The sequence below is a fragment of the Epargyreus clarus genome, unplaced genomic scaffold, assembly GCF_041222505.1.
Source record: "Epargyreus clarus isolate Ecla_fem2 unplaced genomic scaffold, WU_Ecla_fem_2.2 ptg000002l, whole genome shotgun sequence".
Classification (NCBI taxonomy): Eukaryota; Metazoa; Arthropoda; class Insecta; order Lepidoptera; family Hesperiidae; genus Epargyreus; species Epargyreus clarus.
The window spans coordinates 4,133,066-4,154,926 of NW_027332210.1; the positions used below are offsets into that span (position 1 = coordinate 4,133,066).

The following is a 21,861-nucleotide window of genomic DNA, read 5'->3' on the forward strand; positions in this document are numbered from 1 at the left end:
TAAAAAAAAAACTGAAATGAGCATTTTTTTACTCTTTATTAAATACGAAATATCTAGACTAAACCATAGATCTTTCCTTTAAGATAATTCCAAATTCGAAACTTTGTCTTATAATAGTCACATAACACTTATTTTATTTTTTTGTATTTCAGATTTCAGTGTGTATTTTTATACCTAGTGTGTCCTAAACGTTATTTTAAGCAGTTAGTACTTATGCAGTCTTATCTATACAAAAAACTGGATTCCATTATCATTCACTCTAGAGTTCAACACTCAGTATTAAAGATTAATTAAAAAGCGTAATGGGAAAGGCGGTTTGACGATTTTTGTAGAAATACTTTTGTGTGTACATATTTTTACATAATAGTCGATTAATCTTTCAAAAATACATAAAGGTACCTTGGTAAAGATATTGGCAACCACCCATCCCATTCAAACGTAGACTTCCCCGTGTTCCACTTAACTATCAAAACGACTTTACTCTAAATCACTATAAAAAATAATGCAACAGAGACTCCACCGTAGTCGTTGTGACAATCAAGTGGAACACCCCCTGTATTTACATTTCAATAAGCGGAAGGTTAATGGTAACTCGAATTATGTGGAAAGTTACGTACAAACATAATATCATAGATGAAATCTAAACAATAAAACATTCTTACAACTAAATATTTCATCTCTAAGCGGTCAATTTTGAAGGTTCCTCTGAAAATATACAATGAAATGAAGAAAACCATTCAAAATACCCTTTTGCCTCTTTTTGCTTGTCATTTTATTCTCTTAAGCTTATATTTGATGATACTTTACTGACAAAAAAGATTAAATTCGATTACTTAATATATTACAAAAGCAATGGTTTATTTTATTTTGGTGTTTATTCAAGTAGATCTCGTAGAAGTAAGTACTTTAATAACCTACAAATTCTAATTTATTTCAGATATATAATACATACTTTATATAATAAAAACTACCTTGGTATACATACAAGAGAATTATGAAGCAACATAATTAAGATAACAGAAATGGTTACTTTCGAAGTTATGCTTCTTTAGGCGCATTTGTTAAAAGAGATCAAAAATATTTTTAGCGTGAGTTTTTAGTTACGAGCGCCGATGAAACACATAATTTGTTTGTAACTTCTACTTTCTTTTATTGGTCATTTGCTCTGTTGAAATATGTTTGAATACATAAAAAAATATTAATCACGCCAAATAAATATTCTTACACACAAACATAATTACATTCGTAAAATAATAAAAAGTAATCTTTTTCGCCAGCAAAGTAACATCATCTTATTTAAGTAAATAATTTATGTAAAAATACAAATGCATGAAAGATATGTGCATATTTACGAGAAATAATTATCAGTCAATTAGTAACTTAAACTAGTGAGTATTAATTATAATTTGAAAAGGGGTTCCGAAGTTTCAGAGACTGGAGTTGTGTGAAGCAGAAAACTGTTGCAGGCAGCCATCTGGAAAGAAAAGAAAGATAAATTAATAAAAGATATCGTGATAATAAAAAAAACCTTAATACTAACGTTATTCTGATCTGACAAGTATAGGCTTAGATGAGTAAAATACAAATGAAATGAAATATATTTTATTTTGTATATGCCAACGACGGCACTTACAAATTGTCAGTTACAATTTTTTTCTTAAACTACTACCGGATCAGAACGCGACCTCTACTGAGAACATCCGGTAAGAAACTCAGGGGGTTTGTCTTTTTTTTATTTTAATAATAATTATTCATAGATTGATCACTCCTAACAAGAAAGCGTAACCAGTTTTGAGAATTGAAATTGTTGCGTAAATAAAGTGTTGCCACGTTTCCGTTCTGAAATTTCCCTAATATTTTTGAAATAATTATTTATTACGTAAATTACGTAGTATTAGTTATTTATATATAAAATTTCTCCAAAATGTTTTCTATTTGTTAAGAATTCAAACAATAAACGATAAAATCATCCTTATGTAGCTTCAAACAATTTTAAGGCGGTGAAGTTTGTTTTTATTTACTTATCAAAGAGTATATAGGTAACATCATCAATATAAATTAAAGGTGGTAGAAACTGAGGTGGTTCGTTTTCGGAGGTACTACTGCGACTCTTACATATTACTGTCTTATAATACCGGAGTCAAGCGTTGCTATGATCTAGTCTGAAGTGTGGGAGAAATATATAAGGCATTCCAATTTAATCCTCAGATACATCAATACATTAGTGGTGAACCTCACAAGGTCTATAATTCTATTTGGAGTATATTATAGCATATAGCAGTGACCATATACGATCAAGTGGATTCCAATCTAATTCAATTTCATAAAAATTCCATTATTGTCAAACAGCTACGCACTTTTGAGTATTGTTAAATAATATTTGCCTTAAAATATAATAAAATTTATAATTCAGATAATTTTTATCAAGTACAAAAGAGTATAGGAAATAATGATTTTTGAAAGAACATTCCTCTTTAGTGAACATATTGTTGTAGCCGGTGTAAGGTAATATCATCTAAACTTGACTGGTTCTCCAATGGCTAATATATTGTGTAAAACGTCAGCTGCATATCGACTGCGTGCATATTTGTTTTTATTTATACCCCTAAGATGATCTAGTTAAAATAAGATAAGGTTGCGAAAATTGTATAATGACTATAAAATTGCGTGTGTCAACTTTATAGTTCTTTTTATCATATGCGGTGATGCATGTGCGCATAAGACTTACAAGCGTTGAAATGTTGAAATAAAAAAGTATTTTAAGGCTCAAAGGATGTGAAAACAATTGTTTTACTACTCAGGAATGAATTACAAAATTACGCAATGAAGGAATTTGCGTAAGTAATAATTTGTAAACAAAGTCGTAGTGCCAATATGAACACATTGTTAAGCGGCGCGCCTTTGGCAACACAAAACAATGAGATATCTATTATAAAAGATATTTGGCGTAAAAAATCTTTGCGACCACCTGAATGCATAGTTTTATTGCGTTACAAGTTCGAATTTTTTTGCGAAAGTAATTTTTTAAGAATTACAAGAGTTGCAAAAAAATGTTCGATTGTTTCCGAAAATATTCCTTTTCTGTTTGCGCAAGATTATTTGTTCTTTAATTGTTTATGTGTTCTATTGTAATGGTTTTAGTGTGCGGGCCCTTTTTAATGTAATGAACCGACATTACATTTTTTTATAAAAAAGGATGGTTTGACGCAATGCTTTATTCATTCCAAATGTCGTCTTACAACAAACTTAATTTAAAATAGACTTGACAAGATTCGAGTATATTCTTTTACGAATTATTTGTAAATAAAAGAAGAAATACTCGGAATAAAATATAATTATTTTGTAAATTATACTTTTATCAATAATAATTTATAATGCAAAATAATTTTTAATATACGTTACTTAATACTTAATTATACGTAAGGAACGTGAATTATGAATACAAATATACATCAGAAACATAATAATACAGTTAGGTACTTAATTTAGTTGAACTTTAAATTTAATTTTCTGTAAATAAGAAACGAATTACTCGGACATACGACATCCAATTACAATCTACTGATAGAGACACTAATTATAATACAAACGCTAAGTGTATCTTGCGTGCGTCCTACGGCAAAAAGTATCCAATATTTACCGCCATTTGCCTCGCGCGCACCGGCCTTCAGTGGTCATCCTTGGCTAAAAGTGGGCCCTATGCACCTGTCATTGTTCAATTAAACCTGGCGACACATTGCCTTAAATAATCCCTCAAATTGTACGCATCCTCTACCATTTATATTCAACTTTTATATTTCATCGAACCATAAATATATACGAGTTTGCCGCCAGTCGACAACAGATGGCGTTGCGTGTTTATTTTTAGATCAGTTTAATGACGCTCATGTGACTGAAATATTCCATTAAACTTACTAAATTAGCTCCACAGAATTGTTCTTAAGTAATCCGTGATCGCTCGGATCGTCAACTAGAACACTCGGTACCAGGAGATCATAAATCACGTGGAGCGTTCCTACGATCGACGCGCGAACAAACTCTCGCTTGAATGAGAAAACATTGCGCTTGTGTGAGGTATCAAAGATTAGGATTTTCACGATTTGTCTACTTAGGTAATTGATATTAACATACATACTACGAAACACTTTTTAATTAAAACAAAAAAATATGTAAATGCACAATTTCAAATCATTTTTGTGTATAATATTGAATGTACCTGAAAATTTTGTAAGCAAATCCATTTACGTGTTTCATAAATATCATTCTAAATTCTGAAGTCGAATGCAAACGCGGAAGTTAGATAATGAATAATGTGTTCCTTTTGCAAGATCAAGAAAAGCGAGTTATCTTCAGCTTATTACGGGGAGACGAGGTACTAGGCTAGCAGAGATCGCGAGAGGCTAACTTATGACATACCTAGTTTCGATGTGTACCTCACAGAGAAGTTCTTACTATGTGAGCAAATTAACAAGTGTGCGTGAGCGCGTGTATGCGCGTCACAATCACAGCCGCTGACGACATTTTGACGCATTCCATTTCTATTCTACATAATATTTGTGTTTTTGGTCTCCTCTAAATTGATTCTTAAATATTTGACGTCAATTTTAAATTCAGTTTATGGTGATTTAGTTGTTACTTTCAAATAAAATTCATGATCGAATTACAAATTCTAGAGACGATTTATTTAGAAGCATCAGTAAAGTAACAAGTGGCGTTAAGCGACTTTTTTCTAATTCGTAAGGTTGACGCTCCCGTGTTCACACGGGGGCACGGCTCACCCGCCTGTGTTCGTTGCCTCTAAGAACCGCCTATGCGGAAACACAGCTTTGCTATTAACACGCGTTCCTTTGCTATGAGATACTGCCACTTATGTATGTACATATATAAACGCGTACAAGTTCTCTTATGTATGGGGAAAAGATTTTCTCTGCACACACGTTCCCTAAACATAGACACGAATAGCGAATGAGACCATGCGACTTGTGTAGGTAAATTCTGTTTGTGTACGATTTTCCACATATGAAAAGCAAGCGTTGACGTTTTGTTCGTGAGCCGTTTCTATGTTTGGAGTACTAGGCGAACAGATTCCCAGTAGAGGTTGTTTGTCAGTCCGGCTCGAGTGTTTTATAGGTGTACGTTATCGTTTAATGTGTTCATGGAGTGTTAAGTAGTGTGAGTATATTTTTGATAGATCATTCAGCTGTTGACGTAACAAAGGTTAGATGTTGCCAAGCGTTGGAGGCGTGTAAACGTATGGCTGTAATAACGCTGGCGGGAAATTATTTGTTTAAACGGGAGCGTTTTCCGTCACTTGTGTTACAGCGGCCCCGTGACTGAGGCTACATTCGCATGGGTGAATTACTCTGATTAGGTGGATGCACCGAGAGAGTTGATTGAACGCTTGCGATCTCATCATCTCCCAGTATATTGGCGTTCGATGCAGCGGTGTCAATGACTTGATGGATGACGAATCCATCAGTGCTAGTAAGAAAAACGTCGTGAGGAAGTCTTTATAAGTACAATAGATAGGTTCGTTTAATTGAAGCGATACCTTTTTACACGTACAGTACAATACACATTAAAATTAATTTGTCAACATTTTAAATTTTAATTCGCAGCAACATTCCATATTTAAATACGCGGCGCTTTAAGTTTCGAATATTTAAAACAGGAATTCTACTTTACATTTTAACTTCTCAATTTGCTCAAATTATGCTGTAAGTATCAACTATTATTTTATAAATATTTCGTAATATGCAAATCGAGTTGCGACACATTAATTTCTGTCATAATAACAACTTCTAGTTTAAATATAGTCTTATATAAAAGTGTTACTTTAGATAGTGTTGCAATACTCTATTTTTGAATTTGTGTACTCAAATAATTGCAACGCTAAAACAAGCATACATTAAGATATAATAGAATCATAATCTTTTCACTGTTTTAATAGTTTAAAAAGTCAATTTTTACATTTATATATTTCGTTAAAAACACCAATATAATATGTTATTGCATCTTTTCTCACACGAAAATACAATTAAATTTTATTTGTCACTTAAAACAAACCGGGAAACAATAATGGGTAACACTGAATAAATTGCCTTATTTCAGTTTGTATTAATGTATACGAATAAACTTCGTTAAGTATCATTATTATGGTTATTTTAGATATCAATAATTTAAAAGTAAACATTGTTTATGTCAGCCAATTTCTTATAAATTCTAAATACTTTAAGCATAGCTACTTTAAACGAAGCCCTAATGTTTAATTATCTTAATGCCTTCCTTACGTTTATTTATATTAAACGACCTAATGCAACTTAAGGATAAAGATAAAATAATGATTTATAGTAATAAATACGTTAAACGTAAAAGGTAGCCGTTTTTACATACATTTTGCAATAATCTATCTATAAACTTTAATCGATATCTATCTGAGCTTATAAAGCTAACGAAATATCCTACTTAAATAATATTATCTAACTAACTGTGTTCCGCGGTTTCCGTGTTAAAAAAAATTATAAATATAATAGAAATTATAAAAATTCAACAAGTTTAACAAAATAACTTTTTTTTAAGCAACTGAAATGCAATTAGTAATTCTTTTTTCTACACTAATATTATAAAGAGGAAAACTTTGTTTGTTTGTTTGGTTGTAATGAATAGGCTCAAAAACTACTGGACCGATTTTAAAAAATCTTTCACCATTCGAAAGCTATATTTTATATGAAATATATTTGATAAATAGATTTTGAGGCGGTACAAAGTTTGCCGGGTCAGCTAGTCGAAAATAAAGGCAGACTAATTTACTTATTATAATATTATTATATGCTACTAAGTTTCATTAAAGTTAGCCGTTTCGGAGATTGGCTGGAACAAACAGACAGACGGACGAAAAAAAAGGTCTGTGAAATAGTAATAGGTATTACTATAAATGCTTTTAGTAAAAATCTGTAATTTTGTTTACAAACACACTCCAATTTTATTTATTTACTAGCTGACCCGGCAAACGTTGTGTTGCCATATAAATAAAAAAAAATAGGGTTGTACTACCCCTAACATTTAGGGGGATGAAAAATAGATGTTGGCCGATTCTCATAGATACCGGATAAGCACAAAAAAATTCATCAAAATCGGTCAAGCCGTTTCGGAGGAGTATGGCAACGAAAACTGTGACACGAGAATTTTATATATTAGAGAAGATATAGATATGAATAAAATTTAATCAATTTACATCACAGGAAATGCATATTGCGTAAATGAACAAAATGTTAATGACTTATAATATATTAATGTAACATTTACACCATATTAGCTATGAAAGTTTTGAATGTGAAGTCAAAGTGCATTATAAATGTTAATTATTATTGAAACAATTCTCTTAAATCATTGTATGAAATAAGAAACATTGACACGTTTTATATACATACTTAAAGGAAGGTAACTTTATTTAAATCTGATTTTGAAATCATTATAAAGTGTGTATTATCTCATATTTATAATTTTAGTGGTATATATGTCATCATCATCATCAACCCATTACTGTCCCACTGCTGGGCACGGGTCTCCTCTGAGAATGAGAAGGATTAGGCCATAGTCCACCGCGCTGGCCAAGTGCGTATTGGTATATATGTAAATTAGTGAAATAGCCTAATGTTTTTAAAATTCTGCCTTTCGTTCTATGGGTTCGAGGTTCGATTCCCAGGCACCTTTTAATTTTCGAAAATAATTATCATTTCCTTTGACGGTGATGGAAAACATAGTAAGAACCTGCACGCCTGAGAGTTCTTTATGAAAAGTCAAATGTGTGTGAAGTCTACCGATACACACTTGGCCAGCGTGGTGGACTATTTCCTAAACTCATGTCATTTTAAGATGAGGCCCGTGCCCAGCAGTGGGACACTAAGGGGTAGACAATTACGAAAAATGTAGGTACATTTATTTCAGACAAGATTTATATTTAATGGATATCTGTTTATCAAATGATCTTGATGTAAACTTTGAAGTCTTCTCAAGTTCATCTACCTATAATTGTATTTACTAATGAATATTTTTCTAATGATTCATAGGTTTCTTACATAGGTTTAACAAACTCTACATTCGGCGAAGTGATTTATAATCAAAAAAGCCAAAAACACTTAAAAATCACGTTTACAAATTATTCATGCTAATAAAATGTACCTACATTTAAGTTTTATAATATGTTAATTAAAATGTTTTCAATTTTGTTTATACGTTTTTTACTCGGTAACAGAGGGTAATGTTTTTAGGATAGTCCGCGTAAAACTGCTAGTCCGCTCTGAATATAGAAATGAATCGCGTCGCCATAGCAAATTGTATGACTACACCTGCTCGCAACAACTTCAGAGCGGACTAGTTTGGCGCGGACAATACTCCTATGTCAGTATGTCATTATTTGGCATGCTTACAGCCCAAAGGACTTGATGGATTTTAACATATGAGGTGTCGTTGGATTCGTCTAAATTGTGGGAGTAATATAGGGTATATTTTAAGGCGATTGCCTTAAAATATACCATATGTTTTTTATATAATAATCCTGTAGTTTACATGAGAATTTATCATTTTTTTTATTCATTTCCGCGGGGAGCAATTGCCACTTAATTATAACTTGCTTTAACGGATATGGAAAACATCGCGAGAAGATCTACACATCCAAAAAATCTTTAAAAAATCTTCTCAAAAGTATGTGAAGTCTACCAATACCAACTTGGCCAGCGCGGTGGACTATCTAATCCTTCTCAATCTGAGAGACGTGCCCAACAGTGGGACAGTAATGAGTTGATGATATTGTATGCTATGTCGCGACAAATATCTTTTAACAGGTAAGTTTGTGCTACAAAGTAAGAAAGCCGTTCTAAGATTTAATCAGATTGCATCGAAACACTAATTCCTTGCATATGCTTTAGCATGCATGAAACCTAGTTGTGGAGTTACATGCGGTAGTTACGCAAGTGTTATGCAACTAAACTTGGTTGGCTCACACAAGGTTGTGATAAATATGTAATGCTAAGTCTCCGATATTTGACCTACTAACTGATTCTAGACGGCCTTTAGGTGTATCGACCTGACATTACAATTATTGAGAAATTAATACATCAGGGTTGCTGCAGTGGAAAATTCCGTTGGTAATATAAGCTTCATTTCCTGTTGTGCTTTTAGGAAATTAATATTACAACATGTTTGATAATGTGTCTTCGTTTTTAAATTATTTCTTGTGTTTTAAAAGATTGAAGTTACAAATCATATGTAAGTATAGATATCTCACCGCCTTGTAACTGAAGGAAGCCATTAAATGACAATTCTGTCAGCCGTTTAATGGCTGTCATGGTGTAATTTACGCGGAACAATGCCGACATGCGCAGTTAAGACACGAAATCGAAGAAAAAGTGCGAAGTAATATCGTTTCATTCGTAAACGATCTAAAAACTACATTTTTTTAAATATTTTTCAAACAAAAATAATTGACAGTAACAATTTTGAAAAGGTTACATTTTCTTGTTAGGAGCGAGTAATCTTTACTAATCTATGGTTTTTATTTAATATAGATATACCCGTAAGCGGTGCAAATTAATTTAATTTAGGCAAACAATCTGACATATTTGTGATACTTTAATTTTTGTTTTGTTGTTGTTAAATTTTTCCCTACCTGTAATCTGAAATCCCAAATCTCCAATACAATTTTACTTAGGGTATGCCTATTTACCTACATGTCTATTTCATCAACTCTACAATATTATACATTTTAATTGTACACAAAATTAAATATTGGTAACCCTAATTGAGTTGTATTTCTTAATTTGAGTGCGCCAGCAAGATTGTTTTACCATTGAGCGTGATGTGAAAGGACAGTGTGTCATATATCTGAGATATTTAACTTGTAATAAAAGGACATATTAAGGAATGTATTACAATTACGATGCAATACTGTATGTTTGAGTAACAAGGCTGCCACCTTTACAATTACAATGACGTAAGCGCAAATACTCTTTTTTTATAATATTGGAGTATCAGGCGAGTATGGAGCCCATATGATAGTATAGTCCGCGTAATACTGCTAGTCCGCTCTGAATATAGAAATGAATCGCGTCGCCATAGCAAATTGTATGACTACACCTACTCGCAACAACTACGCGGACTAGCAGTTTGGCGATAACTATAAATGTCTGCTATTAATGGATATGTGTATCAATCCTAGATATCATAAGTTTTCTTCCTGAGGTTCGCAACAAATAGGTCGTTACCTCTGAGGACTAAGTCAGTCAGCACATCAGCACTTAGCACTTATTATTAGGCAGAAATAGAAATAAGTGATAGCCTAGTGGTAAAGGAACTCGGCCTCTCTCAGGCCTCTGATTTTTCGAAGGCTTTTGAACACGGCATCTAGCGTCGGAAAACAGCTAACACTTTCATGTAATTAGCATAAATTCCGCTAGATAGATCTTTCAGTTTAAGTTTGACAAGGAATTTAAGGAAACACGCCGATTCACAGATTTTTCGTGCACGGTACTTACATTTATGTTTTAATAATCTGATTTTGTTCTGTAAAGTGCGAAATATTGATACGTCATCAACCTATTACTGTCACAGCTGGGCACGGGTCTCCTCGGTCCTCTCAGAATGAGAAGGATTAGGCGATAGTCCACAGCGCTGGCCAAGTGCCTCTGAGTTTTTCTTTCTATCAATCTCCCAGGTATGCAGGTTTCCTCACTATGTTTTCCTTCACCGTTTTAAGCAAGTACATGATACTTACAATATATGGTACTTACGTTTTATCCTCTGATTTTGATCTATAATGTACGAAATATTGATACAGGTAAAAGCAGTGATAGCCTAGTGGTTAAGAAACGCGGCCTCTCGATCGAGGGGTCCGAGGTTCAAATCCCAGGCATGCACCTCTGATTTTCAAATTTATGTGCGTATTAGAAATTAATTATCACTTGCTTAAACGGTGAAGGAAAACATCGTGAGGAAACCTGAATATCTGAGAGATTTATAAAAAAATCTTAAAAGGTATGTGAAGTCTACCAATGCGCATTTGGCCAGCGCGGTGGACTATGGCCTAATCCTTCTCATTCTGAGAGGAGACCCGTGCCCAGCAGTGGGACAGTAATGGGTTGATGATGATGATGATTGATACAGGTAGCGTTAAAGGTAAAAGTTCAAGAGAATTTAAGGTAATTAGGGCTCATGTTTGCATAACGTAAATAATAACAACTTACATTAAAATAAATGTAAGCTATGTGGCTCATAAAATCAGGTTTTTATGTAACTACCTTGATTGATAACATTAAAAGGGGTATTTTAAACAAGAATTTATGAATACGTGCAATTCTTGCTTTATATTTTACTTGAGCAATCGGTTATAATTACTTATACTTATTTTGTTTTTATCTGGCTTCCTGATTTCATGACATATATGACATCCTGGATATTAAGAATTATTTTTTGTATTAACAAAATATTTTCGATATTAAGATTTATGTTGAAGGCATAGATTAGTAAAGATACTTTGCCGCCTTGAAATTGAATGAAGCCGCAAATGGCTTATTATAGTAAGTTCTTTTTTTGAATTCTTGACAAATAAAAACATTTTTAGAGAAAATTTACGAATAAATAACTAATACTGCGTAATTTACATGATAATTAAATAATTTATAATAATAATTTCAAATATTTTAGGGACATTTTAGCACGGAGACGTGGCAAAACTTTTTTACGCAACTATTTCAATTCTCAAAACTGGGTACATTTTCTTGTTAGGAGTGAGTAATCTTTACTAATCTATGGTTGAAGGTGATGTGATTTTTTTAAATTTATTATGACTCGCTTAAATGATAGAAGTAAATTTTGTGAGAATCTACACGCCTAAGGGCGTTCTAAAAAAAGGTTATTAAATTGGGCAGCATGGTGCACTGAGGCCTACTTTCTTACTCTAGAGTAAAGTCATGCCCAGTAGTGGGAGATAAATGGGTTGATGATGAGCCCTCTCTGACCTTCGACTGCGGTGGCATTTTCGTCACATCTATGTCTGTCTTAGCAGCAATGTAGCTGATGTTTTGGTCTAAGTGTTGTAAGGTAAATTTACCTAATGGAGTATCACACAGTTTTAAGAAGTATCGATGCATTTGTATCTGACTTCAGGCAGGAAATGGCCATCTGGTGGACTGCATGCTCGTTTTTTACTTCAAGTTTATAAAAATATCTATTAAATATATATTTGCCATTACTTATTTTAAATTGGAACATTATTTTTAATGTTATTAAAAAGAAATGTATTTTCTTTGTAATAATATATTAGTGTAACTACCAAAACATAGCGAAGCGGTACCATTATATTTATAGACAAATATTTGTGTTGGAACCAATAAAAAAACCTGTTCCTTCACCAAGGTTTGTTGACTCCTTAAAACATTTCTGACGAGATTCCATCTCTATAAACATCGTATCGTAGGAATATAGTGAAATATCGCTTAGGGTAACGCCATACTGCGTATTTTGAAGAGCGTTTTTTGCGACAAATACATTTATTTATTTATTTATATATTTATTGTCACACAAACACAAGGTTAAGGTACAACAGAGCAAATGTAATGTAATGATTATACTAACGTAATGTAATGTAATTATTGAGGAAATAAATAATTGATAAAATTAGGAATTGGTAAAATGTTTGGTCCAGTACGAGTAATGAAATAAATGTCAGATATTTTTTATTATTGTTGAACATCAAAATGCCTTGCTACGCATAATAATTATGTAATATAATTAGCATTAATGGTTATTGTTTCTATAAAAGTATAAAAAAATACAAATTTTTAAATTTTCGAATATAATTTTGCTCTATTATTCCTATAATTTTCGTTAAAAATATGAAATATGTTTTTATAAAATGAATTAGAAGCAAAACTATGTTTAAATAATATTCCGGTTTTAATACTTTAAGAGTAACTTGTGTCATAAATTATTCAAACTACCTATTTTATAGAATTTTTAGTTTGGATGGTTTATTTCAAGCAAAAAATAGTGTAAACATTATTCCGGTTTTTATTTATAGTGTAAGAATAATTTGTCGCAAATTATTCTTAAACTAAATAATTACTAATTTTATTCTACTTATTTTGTATAATTTTTAGCTTCCGATTTTTTTGTTTGGATCGTTTATTTCAAACCGGATTTTTTGATAGGTACAAGAAAAATCATTAAAATTTGTTAAATGTTTTTTTTTGAATAATTAAGAGAAGCATAATTATATAATCGCCGCGTTTTCGTAAGGTAGCCGCAAACCCAAGTGTCGTCTCAGCCTTAGAGGAAACGACCTCTTCAATAATGTTTCGAACTCAAATTTTGAATAACAAATAAGGATTGTGATGTATTTTTGGTGTTTTGTTATCTTTGCAGTTCTAGAAATTTTGCGTTTATTTTTTTTTCTAAATTTGTCTATGAGTGCAAATATATTTAATTATTTTATTGATTAATGTACTTATATTTTCAAAATTAATGCCCTTTTAATCGATTGCTTTTTAATGCTTTTTGACGGAATGTATGTCCCATTCTTTGGCATGACCTGCAGCTCAAATGGCTAGGTGGATTTTTCTAAATTATGGCAGTAACATAGTTTAATTTTAAGCATTCGGGTTTTTACAATAATTGCTAATTGTAAAAAATGTCGACAATCGCAAAAAATCCAAACTTACGACCCTCCTCCTATTTTTCTTAGTTACATTAACTTTGAACTTGATATTAACTTTAATATTATTTGCCGCCATAACTCAAGAATGAACGAACGAATGAATGAATGAAGTGATCGATGATCCCCTTAACATTCAAATTAGCAATGGGTGTGCAATTTGTCGCGGGCAGTACGAGAATTATTAATATTCGTAATTGGCAAGTTTAAATTATATTCTTGCATAAGTTTTACACCTGCGATGCACGCGTTTCTACGCATCGTATGTTCTGAATCTAGTTTTAGTATGATAAGCATCTACGTGGTTCAAAGTAGGTAGTACTTCCAAATAATTATGATCATGATTCAACAATTTATCTAATTCCTAAATTTTTAGTATCGGATTAACTATTGCCTTACTAATGGCCTGTATAGATCGAGTCTACACAGTTATGTAATTTCGGTGGAAATCGGGATCGTGGATGGGTGACCACTGGTAGCTAAACTTCATTACAGTCACTGATGTTCGGAGGGAAAATTAAACCTGGTATCGTTAGATAACATATGCAAATATTTTTGGAAGCTTTGACGTCAGTTGAAAACTTAATGTCAAACGCATTGGGACAGCGTGGGATTGGGATATGTGTATCCTACCCGTCAGATTTTAACTAGTTATTAAAAGAAACCCGTGTCTTGATATGGAATTTGAAAAGGATTTCTTAATAAGGCTAATATGATACACAAGACTGACGGATTTTCCTCAAATCAAAACTCGACTAATAGATGTTATTTTAAACGTTATATAAAACTTAATCTCTATTCCTCAAGATGACTCACTCACAAAGTTCGAGAATGAACGAGCGACCGACTTAATGCATTCAAATTAGCAATAGCCGTTCAATTTGTTCGCGCAAAACGAAAAATATTAATATTCGTAATTTGGCACGTTTAAATAATGATTTTATTCTCGCATACACAAAGACACCTGCTAGACTTGGTCCAAGTGCCCACTTAATTATTTAAGCATAAAACCTTTAATTAGACCTACCAGCTGTCCCCGACCTTGTATGCACCTTTGTGGCACATGCAGTATTTTGCATCGCAAAAAAATGAATTTTTTAAGCAACAATTCAGAATTTTTTGCACGGTCAGAAAAAATGTGAGCGACTTTATGCTAAGTCGCTTTTAGCGTATTAATGTTTAATTCTCTTAATATTTAAATAGAGTATGTTTATTTAAGCGGAATTATTCAAGAATTGCTTGTAAGTTTGCCGATGTATGCTGCAGTGGTCATGCTAAATGTTTTGGGTTCGATGCTATCGAAGTCAGGCATGTAAATGATAAATTTAGATATCTTTTGAGAAGATAGGTCTTAATCCTTGAGTCCATGGTACCTTTGATAGGAATAGAAATAGGAAATCTTAATATACAGCCTATTGAAAATTAATTAATTAGCAGTGTGAAATGACAATTATTTATCTCAAAATGAAGCTAAACTATTTGCCTATATTGCTTTGCAAATTAATTCTTGAACTTAAAATTATATTTCGCATAAAATTTCAAAACCTTGATAGATAAATCTGACATTGACAGATGTTGATTGCATTTTGACATTAGAAAAGTACGGATAATTTTTATCATCTGTCATATAGAATTTTGTAGTATGCTATTGATAGTCCGGGGGGTATTCACTCCCTTGAGAATTTGCCCGGGCAAAGAGGGTACCCTCGAGACCCGAATAATCCCTACCCACCCCCCCATATTGCAAACGCAGACGCGGCATATGAGAGACCGGTGGGTACGAAATCCCATCTTGCTTGATTTTACGGATGACAGACGAAGCTATAAAACAGTTGTAGTACAATTTAAGTCATTTACATTTCGTGGTCAGACAAATGCCAGATAGCCATTTACTACGCATATCTTCACACCCGTCGTATATAGGTTTCTAGTTTTAGCAAATGATAAATAAATTAAGGAATACAGCGGCTGTGGATAATTTATCTGGCGTAATTTTCGTTTAAGTAATTGGCAGGTGGCTTACGTCAGCCGCCATTTTGAAAGAATGTAGGTAACAAAATGGAATTGTACAGATGTTGCCAATACTCGATTAGCATATTGTTTGTGTGGTATTTCAACCGACAAGAAAATATGTTTTTAATTCGGCATTCTATCTTTTTATGTTAAATTCGTGTGTAATTTAAAGGTGGTGGAATTTCATAGGTTAAGTCAGGCGGCATCATCTTTGCCTTGTAATATAAGTAAAAAGGTAATTCTTGAAGGGTAGTATATTTATAATACCTAAAGAGACTCTTTTTAGTATTATACCCTTACTACTCTTTTCAAATTTAGTTTTCAGAGGTTGCAAAGCATTTACGATTGATCTTATTTATGACTTTTTTTTTGGATTGGTTGCAGAAATCCATTGGTATCATGAAGTAAACATAGGGCTCAGTGGTGCGCCTTGAGAGACACTATGTTCAGGAGACCACTATGGGCTGACGAGAAAGTGAGACATCTATTGGCAGAGAATGAGAGCGGTTGAAACTTTAATATCAAGTAAGTTGCATGTATTACTTCTTCCTAATAAAAAATACATTTAAGCATATCGTTACTGGATAGGCTAAAAGTCTAACAGACAAAGAACCATCTTTGCGGTTTTTAGTTCAAAAAAATGTATACATCTTAAGAGTAAAGCCTTAGTACAATTAGTTTAGTTCGAACATTGTCGACCAAAGTAAAACTATAAAAACCCTGGATGTAGAACAAGTCCTTCCGGATTTAAGTGTAATGTTTTTTAAACTGTTTTTCTTACACGGAATTCCGGCAATGCATTGGTGGTCAACGATCACCTTTTTCGGTTAGCTTTATTTAAATAACATTAAATGCTAACTTTTTGCGTGTTTTGTCAACTTTGAATTAGAATAGATTAGTTTATTCTTAAGATTATTCAATTTTCGCACGGACTAAGCTGAAATTTCTTATGTAACTGTCTTACCATGCGTTTCAAACCAGAATTAGGGTGTAATTAGTTTAAATTGTATGAAATAAATGGGTGCTATGAACGCACATACAGACAGACATTAGGACCCAGTTTCAAAAAAACTAGAAGCGGAAGAAAATAGATTGATCAAACCCTCATTTAGAATCGACATAGGCGCTAAACAGATTTTTAAAACAGCGTAAAGTATCATAAACATCAAAACTTACGAACGAATTGAAACAATTTTAACATTAATCATATCTTTCCACAGAAAATTACTCATTTGGTTAAACAAAGAGCTCTTTAGGCACTTAAGGCACCCTATAAGGTACTACATACTTCCATAGAGCAATGAGAAAGACAACGACAGCTCAGTTATCACAATCAAATTACGCTTCATTAGTACAACCAACCCATATTAAGTTACATAACTTTAAATTCTTGGAGGAAGAACGCCACGTGCTAAGCATATATTTATGAGCAAAAAATATGGCGGACCTCAAACTAGGGATAGTGACCTATGATGACGTAATCCCAAAAACAGGCCACACTGCAGCGAAGCCTCGCCGCCGGGGTCAAGGAGGTTCAAAACGAAATTGCTTAATCGCACCGCCATGTGCAAAACATCTCGCTGATTCATCGTGAGGACCGGAAACTCAGTTTCATCATCATCATCATCATCATCATAAATGTCAATCTCTTTGTGATTGTATTGTAGTATGTATTTCTAGCTCGTAACTGTTTTACGCTGTTTTTATTGATGGAATGATCTGGGACATGTGTGTCAATCAAGCAATCCTCAGTTTCATCATCATTCATATTTTACGTTTAACTACTATGCGCTTCTGTATTCTGGGCAGACTGGGCACCAATTCGCAGTTGGCCAGCGCGGTGGACTATGGCCTAATCCTTCTCATTCTGAGAGGAGACCCGTGCCTAGCAGTGAGACAGTAACGGGTTGATGATGATGATGATGATGATTCTGGGCAGAAGAAACTAGTACTTTTATTAATTTATCCGAAGTGTTGCCTATCAAAGATCGAAGTTTAACAATTTTTGTTTACAAAAATTTACAAATTTTGGTCTTCAAAAATTGGATAGATTGATTATAAATGAGGACGTAAGTAACGCGTCTGTCGTAGGTCCGAAAGATGCGATATATGTAATAGATTTCAGTTGAAACTCCTCTATGATTCGATTCGATTTTGAAAAATGCTATAAGCCACATGGACTTAATTTTCATTAGTAACTTTTGTAATAAATAAAATGCTGAATTTTGTGAGGGTAAGATTTTTACCTGACATATTCTAATTTAATTCAGATTTACGTCAGCTACTCATTATTTAGATTTTTAGATCTAGTTCGTCTTTATCAGTATTGAGATTTATAAACGTATTTACAAAGTGCGTTTATAGGCTGAAGTGACTTATTACGAACGCGAAAACAATAAGGAACGCGAAAAACAGTAGTATTTTTAAAAAAACCCTTTAAACGCTTTCTACACTCACAACCCCACACTAGGATTCCCTGTGTCGTGGATGCCATGGACACACACATAGACAAATACACAAACACCTAGACCCAGGAACAGAAATCTAAATTCATCGTTTAGATATCTGTCTGGCCGGGGATCGAACCCGGGACCCTCTGCGCGTCAGGCCAGTATGGTGACCGCTTCGCCACGCGGGTCGTCAGATACAACATCTCTACAATCTCTGTAGAAAGTACGTTTATAGGCTGAAGTGACTTATTGCGGACGCGAAAACAATGAGGAACGCGAAAAACAGTAGTACTTTTACCAAGTACGTTTATAGGCTGAAGTGACTTATTGCGGACGCGAAAACAATGAGGAACGCGAAAAACAGTAGTATCTGTACAAAGTACGTTTATAGGCTGAAATGACTAATTACGGACGCGAAAACAATGAAGAACGCGAAAAACAGAACCTGTACAAAGTACGTTTATAGGCTGAAGTGACTTATTGCGGACGCGAAAACAATGAGGAACGCGAAAAACAGTAGTTACCGCCCTCGTTCTAACATCGCGTGCTATGTTAATTGCCTAATCTATTCCGCGTTAGAGCGCACTGGTGATGCAATTGGACGATTACGTATGCATTCGGCTAGATAAGGATGTGAAAAAGTCGATTAATAATCGATTTTTTAAGTATTGTAGATATAATCGGGTTTTGAAATTAAATTGGCTCATGTTTTTTTTATTTTTCGAGCCTGAACAGAAAAGGTCATTATTCTTTAAATTTTGACACGGAAAAATAAAAAAAAAAATGTTCTCAAATTGTAGGTCGCCGTCGCGTGTTGCTGACCGTTTAAATATCGAATATAATTAATTAAAAAAATGTTTAATAAAAAAACTATTACTTAATACAAAAAATAATCGATCATAAAAGTCGATCATTTTTCACATCCCTACGTCCAAAGTTGGAGCGATGATGAGAATTTTTGAATGTCGCCGAAGCGCGAGGAGCCGGCCGCGTCTATTTTGAACTCCCGATCGGCCGTTCGCCCGGTTGTTGAACTGGAATATTTCGGCAAATACAGGCGCAATACGCGCTTTGTTAATCTCGAAATATTATGACACGATTGTGAAACCACCTGTCTTCGGTAAAAATACGGCTACCAGGAAGTGTGGCGCAAACGGTGTCGATACGACATATCGCTAACAATTGACTCACCGTGTCATATAAAATGAACAAACAATAATTAATTGTAACAAATTTCGTGATAACATTCATAATACAAATGAACGCAGTGTTTTTGCGAAACTGGACGCAAACACGCGGAGATCTTCTACGCTGGTGTGCGTGCTTTCATCTACCTGGATGTGTGTGTGCAGTTTGTGTGTGTACGTGGAAGCGTGCGATGAAATAAAATATGTCCGGTCAACGAACCCGCGGTCGGTGCCATAAAAATCGCGATACCGCCCGAATTTCGGGCACCAAATTAAAAATCGGTGCTTTTAAGCAGATCGGAACGAAATTCTGGAATTCAAAACAGATACAATATTTCGGGGTAATAGCGACGTTTCGTTAATTATTTAGTACCGAATACTGGGCGACGAATGGGATTACAGGTGTGCAATGAACTCTCTATATGCAGCGAGCACCTCCTGTGTCGACGCGACAGCTGTCAGTTTTCGTTCTTTGTTTTATTTATTAAACTCAACGTGGAATACGAATTTCAGTTCGATCAAACATTCAACTAAAGCTCCTCTATTCGTTTCTTAGAAATGTAAATACAAAGCGTTTAAACGCGTTCCATCGACGCCGAAATTCGTATTTAAAAAAGCGTGACAGGTAACAAATACTTACGTCAAACACGAGATATAATTTTGGTTTGCGTGTGAACCGCGTTCTGGGAGCAGATTTTCGCCGTATTTTTCCAATATGTGTACATTTCCGGATTGCAAGCGGCGCGAGTCAGCTGATTTCCATCCGATGACCTTGCGGTGGCGTCCCCCTTCATTTTATTCATACTATTTACAGGCGTCGAGTTGTTATTGAGCAGTCAACTTAAGTGTTCTCTATAAACCTCCTCTTTCTACACGACGACGTTTCTTCCGGACGGGTGCCAGTGAGAATCCTCCGTCTGCCGCAACACATCTTGTCTCATTGAAGGTGGAAGATTAGTAGATTTCTGTGGGATCTAGCCCGATCATTGTGGATGGGAAGGTTAATATTGCCCAGTAGGATCGAGAACCTTGACTTCCATGGTTTATAGGGTTCTAATAAGAAAATTCAATACAGACCGGTCGGATCCAGGCTCTTGAAAGGCATGGTCAGTATTGACCGGTAGGGTCTAGAGTTAGGACGTCCATTATTGTTTTTTTTTTTTTTTAATAAAGTCCAGTCGGGTCCAACGTGAGAATATCCATGATGTCCGAAGCACAGTAAGCACAAACAGTTCGTGAGTTCGAGACCGAGCCGCGGTTGGTTCGACACAGTGGTGTGATCGCGCGACTGCCGTGAATGGCTATGCGCGGAGCAGCGCATGCGCCGGTTTATATGATCAAACCGCGGTCCACGCTCGCCATCTGGTGGCGAGTGGCGGAAATTAGAAAAGAGTTTTCCCATTGAAACCTCATTGAATCTTTTCAATCAATTTGATTTAAACCCCGTACCTCATATCGCGCGAAAACGAGTCATTTAATTTAACACCTGCGCTCATATGCTTTAATCGTCAAGTTATTATTAACGGATAAATGCATCGTTTATCCATCTATTAAGATGTGTCTGATGTAGGTACTTACCCATTACCAGTGCTAGTGTTTTTGCAGAATCAATAAAAACATTACCTACTCAGCGCCATGCAATATTATTAAGTTCAATTAAATTTTTATAATTTCCTTCATTAAATTTAACAATTGACATAAAATTCATTATTTATGGTAACTGGCTTACTGGTATAAAATTGTTGTTTAAAAATAAAATATCAATATAGAGAAATACCTGTATGCTTGCGGTTTTCGATTATTCAGTTCTTGAATACTTTACATTTTTACTTTTACTCAACTTACTATTGTTGAAAAGTATTGTCTGTGTTTATGTTCGTACAAATTGATTTACTTTTTTTTCTAAACGAGGATGAAACCTTCAAAAGGTACCCGACGACTTGGGAGCGACGCCGGGTTATGTGGGATTTTTACCGCACTAAAACCCCCTCGGTGGCCGTCCTCAACGCTTGTTGGAGAACTCCGGGATATCCGACGGAACGCTACCGGAGTCCTCCAAGCGCGATGCCCCGAACAAATTGATTTACTTTGAAAACTACTAGTTGAATAAGTAATCTTAGTATATACCTTTTTTTTTATTGTTCAGGCCATAAATCTGTTATTCATGATAGAATATATGAAAATTAATATTATAATGAACACATCATGGAACCGTCATGGATGGCAGAAAACAGTCAAAAAATATTATAATTGCTTCTGAATTAAAAGGGTAACTTATTTGAGGCGTTTCATTTGTGTGAACTTCAGATGAGACTGTCCTGGGATTATCTGGGATATCTGGGATTGATTATAGATTATGGGCCACAATCATCAGACTGATTGCTCGTTTGCTATTTCAATCGTATAAAAAGCAAACCTTATTTTATCTGGTTTGTATAAGTAACAATAAGCATCATCGTCAACCCATTACTGTCCCACTGCTGGGCACGTGTCTCCTCTCAGA

The 21,861-nt window shown here is 34.1% G+C and overlaps 1 long non-coding RNA gene across 1 annotated transcript; it reads right to left on the reverse strand.

The window, feature by feature from the left end:
- Positions 1 to 1,413: 1,413 nt before the first annotated feature.
- LOC140746299 (uncharacterized) lies at positions 1,414 to 20,699 on the reverse strand. Its single transcript, XR_012102756.1, has 2 exons — positions 19,999 to 20,699; positions 1,414 to 1,474 (listed from the first exon to the last, which is right to left on the reverse strand). It is a non-coding gene; the product is annotated as an uncharacterized LOC140746299 (long non-coding RNA).
- Between the last annotated feature and the right edge of the window lie 1,162 nt (positions 20,700 to 21,861).